The sequence below is a fragment of the Python bivittatus genome, unplaced genomic scaffold (assembly GCF_059951505.1).
Source record: "Python bivittatus isolate LINGU-HERP-01145 unplaced genomic scaffold, Pbiv_v1 ctg000210_np1212, whole genome shotgun sequence".
Taxonomy (NCBI): Eukaryota; Metazoa; Chordata; class Lepidosauria; order Squamata; family Pythonidae; genus Python; species Python bivittatus.
In genome coordinates this window covers 14,769,073-14,782,507 of record NW_028277053.1, presented here as the reverse complement: position 1 = coordinate 14,782,507, position 13,435 = coordinate 14,769,073, and the positions used below count along the sequence as shown (strand labels likewise).

General features: G+C 37.7%; 1 long non-coding RNA gene across 1 annotated transcript in view; it reads right to left on the bottom strand.

The window, feature by feature from the left end:
- Positions 1-5,080, bottom strand: part of LOC148216170 (uncharacterized) — a 145,852-nt gene extending 140,772 nt beyond the window's left edge. Inside the window, exon 1 of the long non-coding RNA XR_015795928.1 lies at positions 4,966-5,080. This is a non-coding gene — a long non-coding RNA (uncharacterized LOC148216170). The remainder of the gene's footprint in view (positions 1-4,965) is intronic.
- Between the last annotated feature and the right edge of the window lie 8,355 nt (positions 5,081-13,435).

Below are 13,435 nucleotides of genomic sequence, written 5' to 3'. Positions count from 1 at the left end.
CTGTGCCTAGTTGTTTTTTTTTTTTTTTCCAGAATTTAGCGGAAAAAAACCCCCCTACAAATTGTTACTTGTACATGTGCACACCAAATGCCTACCAATAGGCAACTTTGGGAGCTGTAAAGAAGCCACAGTGCAGACAGGGATCTTTTTTTCCTTTTTTCTGTCCAATTCTTACCTATTTCCAGATTGGAGGGTTTCTTCCTCCCCGCCTTTGGGGCTGAATTGACTAAACATATGCCTTTCTTACATACAGCATGTATTTGAGAATGGCATAGTGTATAATTATACCCCATCTCACAGGGAAGACCTTGGTTGTGCCAATTTAAAGAACTCACTGGTTGCCATCTTCAGTGTGCTCTATAGGCACAAATTCACTTTTCTGTTTCCAAGTCTGAAGCCAACTAAAATAAATATTTCACATGCAGCTAGTCTCTGAAGGGGGCTGTTTTTAAACCATTTCATCACTGAAGGCTGAATGGAAATGTCTGAAAGGAGAGAAATGAAACTTACTGATAAAAATTGCACCCAACTGGAGCAATTACAGGATCAAGCAAAACTTGAAGTGGAAGGCTACTATGAAAACAGACTAGACTCGTTCCTTTATTTCTGCCCTCCAAATAGACACACGTCTATGCACACTAGATACAAGAAATGTCTGGGATAATGTCTCAAGAATCCACAGTAGATTTATTTCTATTACAGTCTAGGAAGGAAAACAGTGTCCCTCTGCCCACATTTCTGCATAAATGAGGCTTCAGAGAAATTGAACATTGAACAGTAAGGCATGAAAGTAATTTCTGCCAATGTGCATTTGAATTTGAAATCATGTTATCATTGCAAACCCCAGGAAAGGAGGACCAGCATTCATAAAAATGTTCTACTTGTGTTCAGAAACTCACTGGGGCAGGAGCTGAAGCTGAGAAGGTAGATTAGGGTAGCACAGGGAATAGGTGGTATGGCCAGCTGCACAGCCCTATTGCACTACTTGCATTGAGACCTTGTGCATTTCTAGGCTTCCAGTATATTTCATACTGATTATTTGAGTGGAGCACTCTTCACCCAAGAGTTTGGGTGTAATTTAAAGCTATGGAATCAACAGTGTCTATTCTAGGCCACTTTAATCTTTTACAAACAAGAAGGCTGGAGGTGACTTAAAGAATAAGTAGGTTCACAACACAAGATATTATAGCTTAGACCCCACTTTTATCAAAGGCATGGAGTGTTGTTTTTGTTTGTGTGCCTTCTATCATTTCAGAGCATGTTTTTCCTTCTTATTCAATATGTCATATGAAGATAAATGAGCACATACATTTAACAATATATAAACTGGCCGTTCAGTACAAAAGGGCAGAAAAGGAAAAAATAGAAGAAAAATGGGAAGGGGGGTAAAGGAATATGGTATCTGATATTCTGTAGAACTTTCCAACTTTTAAACATCTGTCTTCTCTCCTTTGCAGGGTGAAGATATAGAACACAGGGAGTTGGTTCATGTTGACTCACATCATTGATTCATCAAACATCTGTCAGTTGCTCTTGAAGGCTTCAGGCAAGAGATTTTCTAGTCCACCTTGGAGAAGCCAAAGGTTCAATCAAAGGCTTCAGGCAAGACAATTTCCAGCCAGCCTTGGAGAAGCAAAGTGTTCTATCTGACATCTTCTACATACAAAGCATTGTATATTACCAGTGCTGTGGCATATACTTTCCAAAAGAATGGGAAGACAGAAAAAAAATAAGATATGCCCAATGAATATCTTAAAAGTCTTCAGATAAAGGCAAAATGGAAACAAATAGCTGGATGGCAAAGAACTTAAATAACACGAACATGATTAGACACAGTTAAACGAATATTTATTTGCATCCCTTTGGGTATAGCCAATCTCTGGTGAAAGACAGTAAGTTGAAGGACATCTTAATGTCATTTTCAGTGATATACCCAAAAAGGTATATCCATTCTAAAGGTAAAGACAATGTTTGTTTGGGAATTATAATATCAGAAAGTTTGCTGGCTCCGAATAGACTCAGATGAGAAATACGGTACACAGAGAGACATATGCAAGCAAAACCATGTTAATTTTAAAAATCTTGATATTAAGTACTTCTATCCTTGTTTGAATTTTGTCCTATATTTATCCAAAGAAATATCTTATAGAATGGCTTCGTTAAAAAAAAAAAAGATTAGGCCATCTTTCTCAATTCATCAGCATCTATTCTTTTGACAAACGAGTACACAGAACACCAGCATACACTTGTATACATGTAGCGCATAACTGTGTCACATGTTGATTCTAGAAAGGTGCTGTGGGTATCAGCCCAAAAGTAACCAGTCAGGAACACATTCCCAGCTTCCTGGCAGCTCCTTTAGGGAACAGAACATTTGGGGTATTATGATGCTGAATGTCTACTCTTAGGAGCCAACGTGTTTTTGGTTTGGCATGCTACTCCAGACATCATGTATCTTACATCATACCTCGAGAGTAAAGGAACCCACATTGGAAAGCTGTTCTAGATATATGCAAAGATCCTCTTCTATGAAATGTCATTGATTTGGAAAGCGTTATGATTTCCCTGATGTTTTACTTTCACTGAAGCTCTCCTTCTGTGAAGCAATCACTGAGAACATCTTTTGAACATGGAATTCTAATGTCATGAGTTCCATAGGTCAAAGCTTCCAATGTCATCTCTATGATGAGCGTGCTAGATAGCCTTAGCAGTATAATGAGGCATTCTGCTTTTTATAACAGAAAAGCTCTTACTCCTGCATTTCCATTACAGTCTCAAATTCTAATGGAAATTGCACAGCTAATAGCTTCTAGAAGAATACTTTGAGAACAGAGTAGTAAATGGAAGTGAAGGCAGTTTGTGACCACGGATTCCCTTCATCAGGTTTTGTTACCTTTCGAAGAAAAAAAAAAAAAGGAAAGGTCACAATTAATTTCATTGCTTGCTAAAATTATCCTAATTTATCTTTATTAAGCTACAGTATCAGATAAATATATTCCTGGGTGCTTCCTTAAATATTTTTGTGCCCTCTAAAAGAGAGTATACATATCTGAGACTGCCAAAATTCCTAAATTCTATATCATGTTGCTACAATTGAAAATTTCTATTATCATCTTAATTCCATGTCATTGATATTATATTGAGCTGTTGGCTTCTTAAATCGTTGGTTTCAGTACCTGCTTACAAGAACTGCATGGTTACATGAATCCCAGCCCCTAGTAAACATACTGTATTTAGTGAATGTTCTGGGCCAAAAGAACATTGCAATGAGTTAAGAAACCAAATAACCATTATTTTCTTTGATTCACAAAGCTAGTAATGCTTGGGGATATAGAGACATAAAGCAGGAGGCTAGGCTGGCATTCTTGCTCAAAGTGAAGGGGCAAATTGGATTCATCTGTATTGGACAACTATGGGGAGATTATTTATAACATGGATGGTGCACAGCTACTTAGCACCCTAGAAGTAGACTCTCTGGACACTTTTCAGTCATAACTGAAACAGTCAGATCTGGACATGGGACAGAGACAGCACTGATTTCTCCTTTGGATGCCTTTGTCATGACTAGGATAGGGATATTGTGTCTATGCCGGTCCTTTTAGACATCTCAACAGCCTTCAGTACCATCAACCATGGTATCCTTCTGGTTTACCTACAGATATTGGAGACTGAAGGTACTTTTTTAGAGTGGGTCTGCTGTTTCCTCAGTGGGCAGTTCCAGTTGGTGATAGTGGTGGAGGAGAGATCAGCTAAGTGGTTGCTCACTTGTGGGGTGCCAGAGGGTTCAGTCCTTTCTCATTTGTAAGTTCAGGATATGGTATCAGTTGCACAACACTAACCTAGGCCATACAAAAGATACAGGCAATACCTTGACCGGTCTGGAGGCTGTGAAGGTCTGGACAGGGCAAAATAAGCTGAAGGTGAACCCAGACTAGATGCTAATTCAACATGCTTTGACCTTTAAGGTCTTATGTGGCATGGCCCTTGAGTATTTAAGGTAAGCTTTTTCCACACAATTTTGACCCATCCACCTAGGAGAGCCTGCTTGTGATCCCCTGCTTTCATGATTTTGCTTGCAAGTTTACCTTTTTCTGTGGGTTTGCCTACACTTTGGAATAATATCCTTCCAGAAATTGCATCTGCCTCCATTGTGTTGGCTTTTTGCAAACTATTAAAAACTGAGTTATTTGGACTCTTTGGGGGAATTAGCTGACAACATCAGATTGATTATTCATTTTGTAGTAGGATGATGATGATATTTTACCATGGATGTGTTACTGATAGATGTGAACCCCAGGAATCTTTTTGATTGTGGTTGATCGAACAAACAGATAACTAAATAAATAAAGCTCTCTGAGCAGCAGAAAAAAACCACCCACAATTTTATACATTGCAACAAAACCGAAAAGCATGCACAGACCTCTCCTTGTCATTGAATATTCTGCTAGCAACAACTGTGAGATGTGGTTGGTCCATTCTTTTAATCAAATAGATCCAGTCCCAGCCTATATTCCAGTCAGAACTGTTATGCACTGACATCTGCACTTTCCAAATGTTTTCTAGTGCGGTTAACAGATTAAAAAAGTGCGTACAAAAATGCGCATGTTAGGAGATGTACATAAAAATGCCTTACACTTTTTTGCTGAAGGTGTGCATTAAAACATTCTGTATCACTTGTGAAAGGCGTAAAAAAGAATCCAAACAAAGTGGGTGTGTTAAGGAAATAAGCCTGAAAATGCCTATTTATTTTTATTTTATTCATTGCAAATTTTATATGCCACCGTATCTAATACTACACCCTTCATGCTTTTAAGGTATTACATTGCTTTGGCTCTCTATGGGATACATAGCAACCAAGTGAGATTATGACTAATTGTTGTCCTGTGAGCCACACATGCATTCAAATTTCACCTGCGGTAATTCCAGTGCACTTAACACTTCTTCGGTCACTGCACCTCTACTTACGTTCAGGGCCAGGAGAACGCAGGGCTCCAGATTCCAGAAAAGCTGAAAAGCACTTGTAGTTCCACAAATGGTTATAGTAAGCTCCTGCCAAAGGTTGCAACTAAGTCTAATTGAGCCTCACATACCCTTGCACTAAACTTTTAAATGGTTCAGGGATTGGGTCATGGAAAATGAGGACCATCAGAGAGAACCGCGCTCGCGTTTCTATTTATTCCATGAATGGAAAGATAGAATTTACAAGAAGCAGTTGTAGCACCCAAGGGAAAAAACAGTGGAATGGTTTTATGGTGATTCTGTTTTCACTGATTCTCTTTCTTCCTGTTCATTTTTAAGACACAGGATGCTTTTATTTTCAATAATGATACAAAAGAACAATGAAATCCAGGGATTGTTGTCATTTGTGAGTGACGCATCTGAAGTTTAGGAAACAGAAAATGTTCTGGGACAAGGAACGATTACCAGCTATTACTATTATCTTCTCTTCAACATTTCTCAACGGGTAGTATCTAGATTGAAATAAATGCATCTCCAGAGACTAAACACATAGGGGAAAAATAATTTCACTGATTAAGTCCTTTTTACTTAACAGCCTGCAGAGTAAGAGTCTGATTGAAAAAGCTTTAATGTTAATGGGCCCTTTTTCAAATGTTATCATACAGTAAATGCTAATTGTTATATTCAAAAGTGTTTAGAATTTACTTCTAAATGCTGATTCTCAGCCTGGCTGGTTGGCAGGCTGACTGCCTCTTTCAACGCACGCATACATGAGTATAAATCAAAGTGAACACTTTAAAGCATGAACCAGATACCAGCCATCCAGGGTTCAAGATCCAGATGCAAACTACATAAATAATGTGAGATTGTGTGCATTTTTAAAAAGCAGAATGAAGGAAATCCATGGCTATTCATTAGGGGGAAAATGACAACAGAATAATGAGATATGAAGAAAGTCATGGAATTGCAGAATGTTCACAGATTAAACTAGGAATTATGAATACTGAACACAGTTTAAGGGTATGAATTCTGAAGAAGTCTACTGGATCAGAAGCCAGAATTTATTAGTCAGCTAGATATGTGTGTGCAACAAACCACTTTTATTTTTCCTAATTGCACAATGTCACCCCAAAAATAATCTGCTAAATTGACCTCATACTAAGGGGCTGAATAGATGGAATTTGTTTCTGTCTCCTGTATACGCCCTTTTCGTATAATAGTATATGAATAGGACATGCAGTTCAGCTGATAGATAACTTTGTTTATGACAAGATCCAGGATCAGAGATGGAACAGTTTGCTTGACTGGGCAAAGCAACTGCCTGTTTCACAGGAGCTGGCTTTCCCTTATCTTCTGGAATGTATTAAACTGATGTTAGTGCACAGAAAATAAAAAAAGGATAAAGTGAACCTGCCTAACAACATCCAAGTAGGACGTGATCTTTCCAATTATCCGCTCCCCAATAAAATTTGAACATGTGCTGAAGCCCAAGAGTTTATTCAAGGAGGAATAGTTCAGCTAGATTCTCTGTACTGGTTCTATGTGAAATTCTGACTATATAATTATTACTTTCCTTTGTTTTCTTCAACTTCATTTTTCCCAATTAAGTTCCACATCACCTGCAAAAAAGGCATGAGTTTAACAGAAGAAATGTAGCTACTTTGTGTTTATAAATATCTCTTAGCAATTTCTGGCAACCTTTCTAGAATGAAAAATGTCCAACATTACTTCAGCCATTATGTATTCAGGATGTAATGGGAAGAAGGAATAACCTTGAGGAACAGGAGGAAGAGCCGCAACCAAGACAATGGTCAGATAAAAGAAACCTGAGTCCAGGGCAGAACTGTAACCTGAGAAAGTGTCTCAGACGTGGCCTTCCCTAGTTCTCACAAAGATAAAGGGAGTGAGGGGAAATGCATTCAGACTTGCAAGATTCTGTGACTGTAACCTTATAATAAAAGTAGTGTTAACATATGTAACTTTGGTTTCCTAGTCTGATCTCCTCAAACTTGGCAGAAGCTATCCAGACACTTAATATGGCATGGCTAGATAAGAAACTTTAAGAAAAGAAGATGCTCTCTTTTAGTCTTTCTAAATATTATGGATGTTTTTATTATGGAATGTTTTCATGTCTGTTTTTATGTTTTTTTTATTGTACACCATCCAGAGTCATGTTTATGAGATGGGCGGCTATATAAATATGAGGAATAAATAAATAAATTGCAACAAAGCTGAAACCAGTGTAAGCAGTCAAAGTGCTTAAGTCAGTGAAGTCCCCTCTTATACCAACATCAGATTAAATCCAGCCTTTCCTATAGTTTACAGACAGTATGATTGTTGACATACAGTAACTGGCACGGAAATTCCTGCTCTGGGAAACTCTAGCTCTCAGCTTAACGCACAGAAATAGTTGAATTGAAGCTGCCCACAATAAATAAACAAATTCTAATATTTACCCTTGGGCATTATCTATATTAGAACTCAACCAAGATGTCATGCAGACCAAGCAAGCTGTTAAGCCCTCCAGAACTCTTAATTAGGGTTGGTGCTTTAAGTACCAAATTGAGTAACAGCCAGTTTGGAATGCTTTAGAAGTGGATTTGACAAAGCGATGAGGGTAACACAACCTATAGTTATGGTAATTGCTGGCAAATGTATGTGGGAGGCAACTATTTGTTTGTGTTGTGCTTGGAAGTTACTCCCTAGCTGCTGGTTAATGTGGAATCAGAATCTTCCAGGACACATCAGGGGAAAAAAAGCCCCTGTGAATCTGATCAAAATATGTTTACAAAAATGCACATTGGATGGATGGATGGATGCAAGAAGGTTTTGCGAAGTTAGAAAAGTCTAGTCTAGTGAATGGTATTAGTATAAACTTCTCTTCTTTTACTCACTTGTTAATCTTTTCCAGCATTTTACTTTGCTTACACCCCAAAAGGGAATAATGTGATGGGTGTCTTTATGTGCATATGTATAGTCCTCAAAGTTCTCTGAGTTTGGTTTTTTTCTTGCAGACGTTTCATTATCCAACTAGGTAACATCTTCAGTGCACTGGTGATGCTACCTAGTTGGGCAATGAAACATCTGCAAGAAAAAAACCAAGCACAGAGAACCCCAAAGACTATACAGTTCAACCCTGAGCTACATATATTCTCTTCTCTTGGTGTGTGTATGTATGTATATATGTCTCTCGTGTGTGTGTGTGTGTGTGTGTGTGTGTGTGTAATTAAGCACACACATTTTACTTGTTCAAGGAGGCCCAAAGTAAGATCTTTCCAGATCTGCTGCAGGGAAAACAACAAGGGGAAAGCAAAAAATAAAAAATAAAAACACTAGAATGATTTTGAAGGAAAGGAATATAACTACACACATCAGTGTGTATCTTATTTGGGCAGCAGTCTGCCTCTCCTCTAGGATTTCAAACTAATTAAGACATGAGGAACTCACCGTCTGCATTCAAGCCACAGGTGATCAGACAGATCTTTTTAATACGTGTCTATCCAGGACTTTCATGCTGAAATTTCCTTTTGAAATTGTCTTGTTTGAAAACAGCTATTCAGCAGTCAGTGACAGAGTGTCTGAGAGACTGATAATTTTCCCCGCTGGTTTCTGAATATTGCCCTGAAGTCTGGATTTTATTTGTTTCTTTTTTGTGCAAAAGGAGTAGTCTACTTACCCACATGGAGCGCAGAAAGACACTGGGTGTAGTGAAATGAGGGAATGGTTGCTGTTATTACATTGTGTAGTAGTATGGATAAATAATCAAGTTGACCAGGATTTGTAGAGGTAGGTAGGATGTTTAGACCCTTGGTTACATATTGATTAGCTTACAGTTGGCCACCTTCAAAGATACTTCAGGAGCTTTAGAAGCTCTGATATGAATACTTTTATTCTCTATATAATACTGTTACACTTTACATATATAATATCCTCATATCATATTCTAGTATGTTTTATATATCTTTCTATTCTAGCTGACCAGAAAAGGCAAGCAAAGGGAGAGCAAAATATGAGTGGAAGTATACAGATATAACCACCAAATGGCACCATTTAGAGCTAATAAATAGAAACTAAACAAAGCATTCATCGTGATTGCCTGCCTGGTACTAATAAGCAAGCTTTATTTCCTTGAGAAAGGAACTGAAGATTTCAAAAGGAAGTGTACAAACCAGGAATAAAGTGTGAAGCAATACTTATTGTGAGAACCAGCACAGATATTGTGAACCATAGAGTATAAAAGTTGGAAGCATGTCAGTGGAAAGCTGAGATTCTCCTACAAAGAGCTCTTTAGAATCTCCCAACACCTTTTTGTTTACCCGGCCAAAGATAACAAGGTCCTTCCTTCCTTCCTTCCTTCCTTCCTTCCTTCCTTCCTTCCTTCCTTCCTTCCTTCCTTCCTTCCTTCCTTCCCTCCCTCCCTCCTTCCTTCCTTCCTTCCTTCCTTCCTTCCTTCCTTCCTTCCTTCCTTCCTTCCTTCCCTCCTTCCCTCCTTCCCTCCTTCCCTCCTTCCTTCCTTCTCCTGGCCTGTTATGTTGGGGCCTCAATAAATGATTGCTATGACATTACATATAGGATACCATATATCTTGTAACATATAGTTGAGGGTGCAGCTACTAGGCTGCTGGTGGGGTCAGAACAATACAGCACAAATTATTTTCCAGTTTCACTGCTTGCCCAGACACCTTAACCATTTGGTAAATAGGTCATTTGGAGGCCCTCCTGTATTTGCCTGAATATGGCTGATTTCTAAGATATCAGGCTTGAGTTCAAAATCATTCAGCACAAGAGACAGTTCCTTTTTAGGAGTCTGTTTGGACTCCTCTCCCAAGGGTAGAAAGAGAGGTCTGTTCAGCCATTTCTAACCACAGGATCCAGATATTTAATGCTGTTAATTAATGAGTTGGGATTGTGCTTATTTGTGTTTTTCTCTGGATTGAAGGCGAGAGAGAGAGAGAGAGAGAGAGAGAGAGAGAGAGAGAGAGAGAGAGAGAAGGCTTTGATGTTGAAGTGTAGCTCCCTGGAGAGGAAGTTGTGTTACTGTCCAGGGTGAACAGTAAATCTTTCAACCAGAGTATGGTTGACTGACATGTTAAGCATTTTATTTTTTCTTTGAGTCTGTTCTTGTATATATCACTTATATTTCTTTGTACAAAAGAAGAAAAATTGGCCATCCCCAGGAAGGAAGGAAGGAAGGAAGGAAGGAAGGAAGGAAGGAAGGAAGGAAGGAAGGAAGGAAGGAAGGAAGGAAGGAAGGAAGGAAGGAAGGAAGGAAGGAAGGAAGGAAGGAAGGAAGGAAGTCAGGCTAAATGCATTAGAAAAAGTAAAGAACTGGCATCAAGATGTTAAGAAACAGGATTATTTTAGAAAGTTCTTCCTTCTTCCCCTAGCATGATTTTTCACTGGCTAGTTAGTTTCTAAGAAGCAGTGTTTCAAGATAGATCACTCATATTCTCTGCCCAGGGGGGTTTAAGAAAACAATACTCAGGGCTTTATCTCTTATTTAGAAGTCATGATGAAACCAGTTTTTGGTTTCTCTTGCATATAAAATCCTTCATTTAGGCTTCCCATTCTAGGATAAAACCTTAGAAAACATTATTTTAAAATTGGAATAATTTTTCCATTAAAGGTAGTGCAGTCAAATTATAACATATCACTGTTCTACAAACCAACAGCACAGCATTAAACATGATTTCTCAGAGGTAATGCCTTCCAACTTCAGTGGAAGCTGTAAAATATAAGTTCAATTCCTGATGGCTTATCATACATACATACATACATACCGAGTTCTGCACAATACTATCAATAAAGGATTACCATATATTGTTGCAATTATCCATACAGAATCTACATCTGTAAGATTCATATGTTGCAGATAACATCAGGTCTTCAAACCACTGCATAATTGAAGTCATACATTTATCTTTCCAGTGGTGAAGAACTAGTCTTTTAGCAATAAGGAGACCATGGAAAATCCATTCTGATTGCCAGCCATCAGTATGGATATCCAAAAATATTAAATCCTGCCTCAGTTACCTAGTTAATATTTGTGATTACTTCTCAGAACATTACGACTTTAGGACATGGCAAAAAATATTATTTATTCACTCCTTTCTATGCTAACACAATGTGCTCCAGTAAGTCTGAATAATAATAATTGTAGTTGTTGTTATGTCACTGTGTTTGTGACATAACAACATTTCCCCAAGCCCTCAACTCCTGATAATTTCATGGACATATCTTTGTAGTTTTCTTAGCAACTCCAGGATTACTAGTTTCTCCTCCAACCCTGCAATTTCCTGGTAGTCTCCATCCAAATATTACATTAAACCTGTTCACCTTCTCAAGGTCATCTGGGTACTATCATCTACAGTAGGCTATAAGAAATGTACAAAGTCTGTGATAACATTTGACAAGCATTTGCAGATTAAGAATCTCCATTGGTTTTAAATTGGGATTTAATTAGCAAAGTTATGTAATTAGGCCCATCATCTAAACATCTCTAACTTTCTACATCTTTGTGATTATTGTATGCTGTAATTCATTTGCTTACAAATTCTGATTAAGATACCTCCAAAGCCTGGTCTGAACTGCCTATTCTGAACCTAAAACTCTGATTGTAACATCCTGAACTTTTCAAAATTAACTTGAACTTGGAGTCTTCAAAGGACATTTCCTTCCAAGGTGATAGTGTTCTCTGCATAAGAATGATGCATATTAGTTGAATTTATATATGTTTGCTTTATTAAAATACATTTGTATTCAGTGGTGTTTTCTTATTGGAAAAGTTGGTCTCTGGTTTATAGGTGTTGTTAATTAAATACGAGGGTGTTAGCAGCATTTCCAAGTGCTTATATTCTTAGAAATTCTGCTAAATCATACAAACAGTTTCATTGGTTGACATGTTTCAAGGGCTGAATTTGCATTTTTCTGGCTCCATGCCAGTTTATCCGAACTGGAGCGAAATTAAATCTTGTTTGTTCAATGTTGAGGCTTATGGGTGTCTGTTTTTCTAATAGCATTAGAAAAGTCATTAAAAGTCATTAACGGGCCCAATCTGTACTAGTCAACAGGTTGCAATATTTTCATATTGCTGTCAGTCCGCTAAAGATGAACATAAGCATAAATCAGCTCTGTTCAATATTTGCTTCAAGCTGTTCTTCATATAATTTAATGTTATGAATAGTAGCATCCATTGCATAACATTAACTTTCATGATAGTTTGCTCAAGCATTAGACATCTGAAAAAGTTAGTTATAGTATGATTCTGTTTAATTAGGAACTCCCTGTCATGAAATCAGTCCTGAAATAAACAGAACCCAAGAATTCAAAGAAGTGCTAGAGTTTCTTTTCAGCAGAATACATAATAATTTTCTTCACTTTTGAAAGCATTTAACTGGAGGTAGGGGGAACCAATGCCCTTTTTCTGAGAATCTCTTATTTAGAATATCCACTGAGTCATAATCTGCTGGAAGTTCTACTGGCTGTTAATTTTCAAAGCACCTCAATACTGAAAAGTTAGCAATAATCACCTAAAATATATGGGCTGTGAAATTGGAACAAAGAAATAAAATACATTAATTTGGCAATGGAACTAAACTCTGTGAAGTACATCCTCATAACATAATTTTAAAACACAGCAAGAACATAAGGAGCACCCTGTAAAAGAGAAAGCATTGTGTCAGTCAACAATATTCAGAATCAGGCATCTTTCAGCATGTGATCTGTCTGAAAAGATTAGAATCAACAACTTTAAAAATGTGCATTCCTTTGGTAGAACAGTAAGGCCCATCTAGAGCCTCTTCTGCTAAATGGTGTTTATATTCAAGTTTTCAGCCAAGCATAAGTCCAACTACTCATTGATGGCTATTATTTAATCCCTAACGTTCCATACCTGAATAAATTGTCAATGAACCTTTGGGAATGGACACTGAATTCTACAGTTACTTACAAGTTGATGACCCATTTCTAACCCCTTTGGCTCACAGGAATAAGGTTAGAAATTTCTCTTTGCTTGCTTGCCTGTATATTGTTCACTTTCCTTAATCAACAAAAAGTCTTTTATGGGTTTTCTTTCACTTGTACCAGACAGAAACCCTTTAATATTTCTCAATTAGCTGAGGGCAGGACAGCTTGCACCAGAAAATGAAGTTGGTATCCTTTCACTTTGACTTTTTTTAGATATTTGATAAAACCAGAAATCTCAATACAAGCTTCATTGCTGCCTAAGCGATGGGGTTGGCATTAGAGTTTGGTGCTGAGGTTTCCCAAGACTGTTGAATAAAAAAAAAATTAAAATACACATCAAAACAGAAATATGTAGCACTCATCTCCAGTAATATGCAGTCCATGCTTTAGGCTTTTTCACACTGAATTAGGAGAAAAATATCTATGAAGAGGAAGCCCTGTCTAATCTTGAAAGGAGGGTCAGGCCCAGTTAGTACTTGGGAGGCCTTCAAAGAATTGTACTCCAGGATTG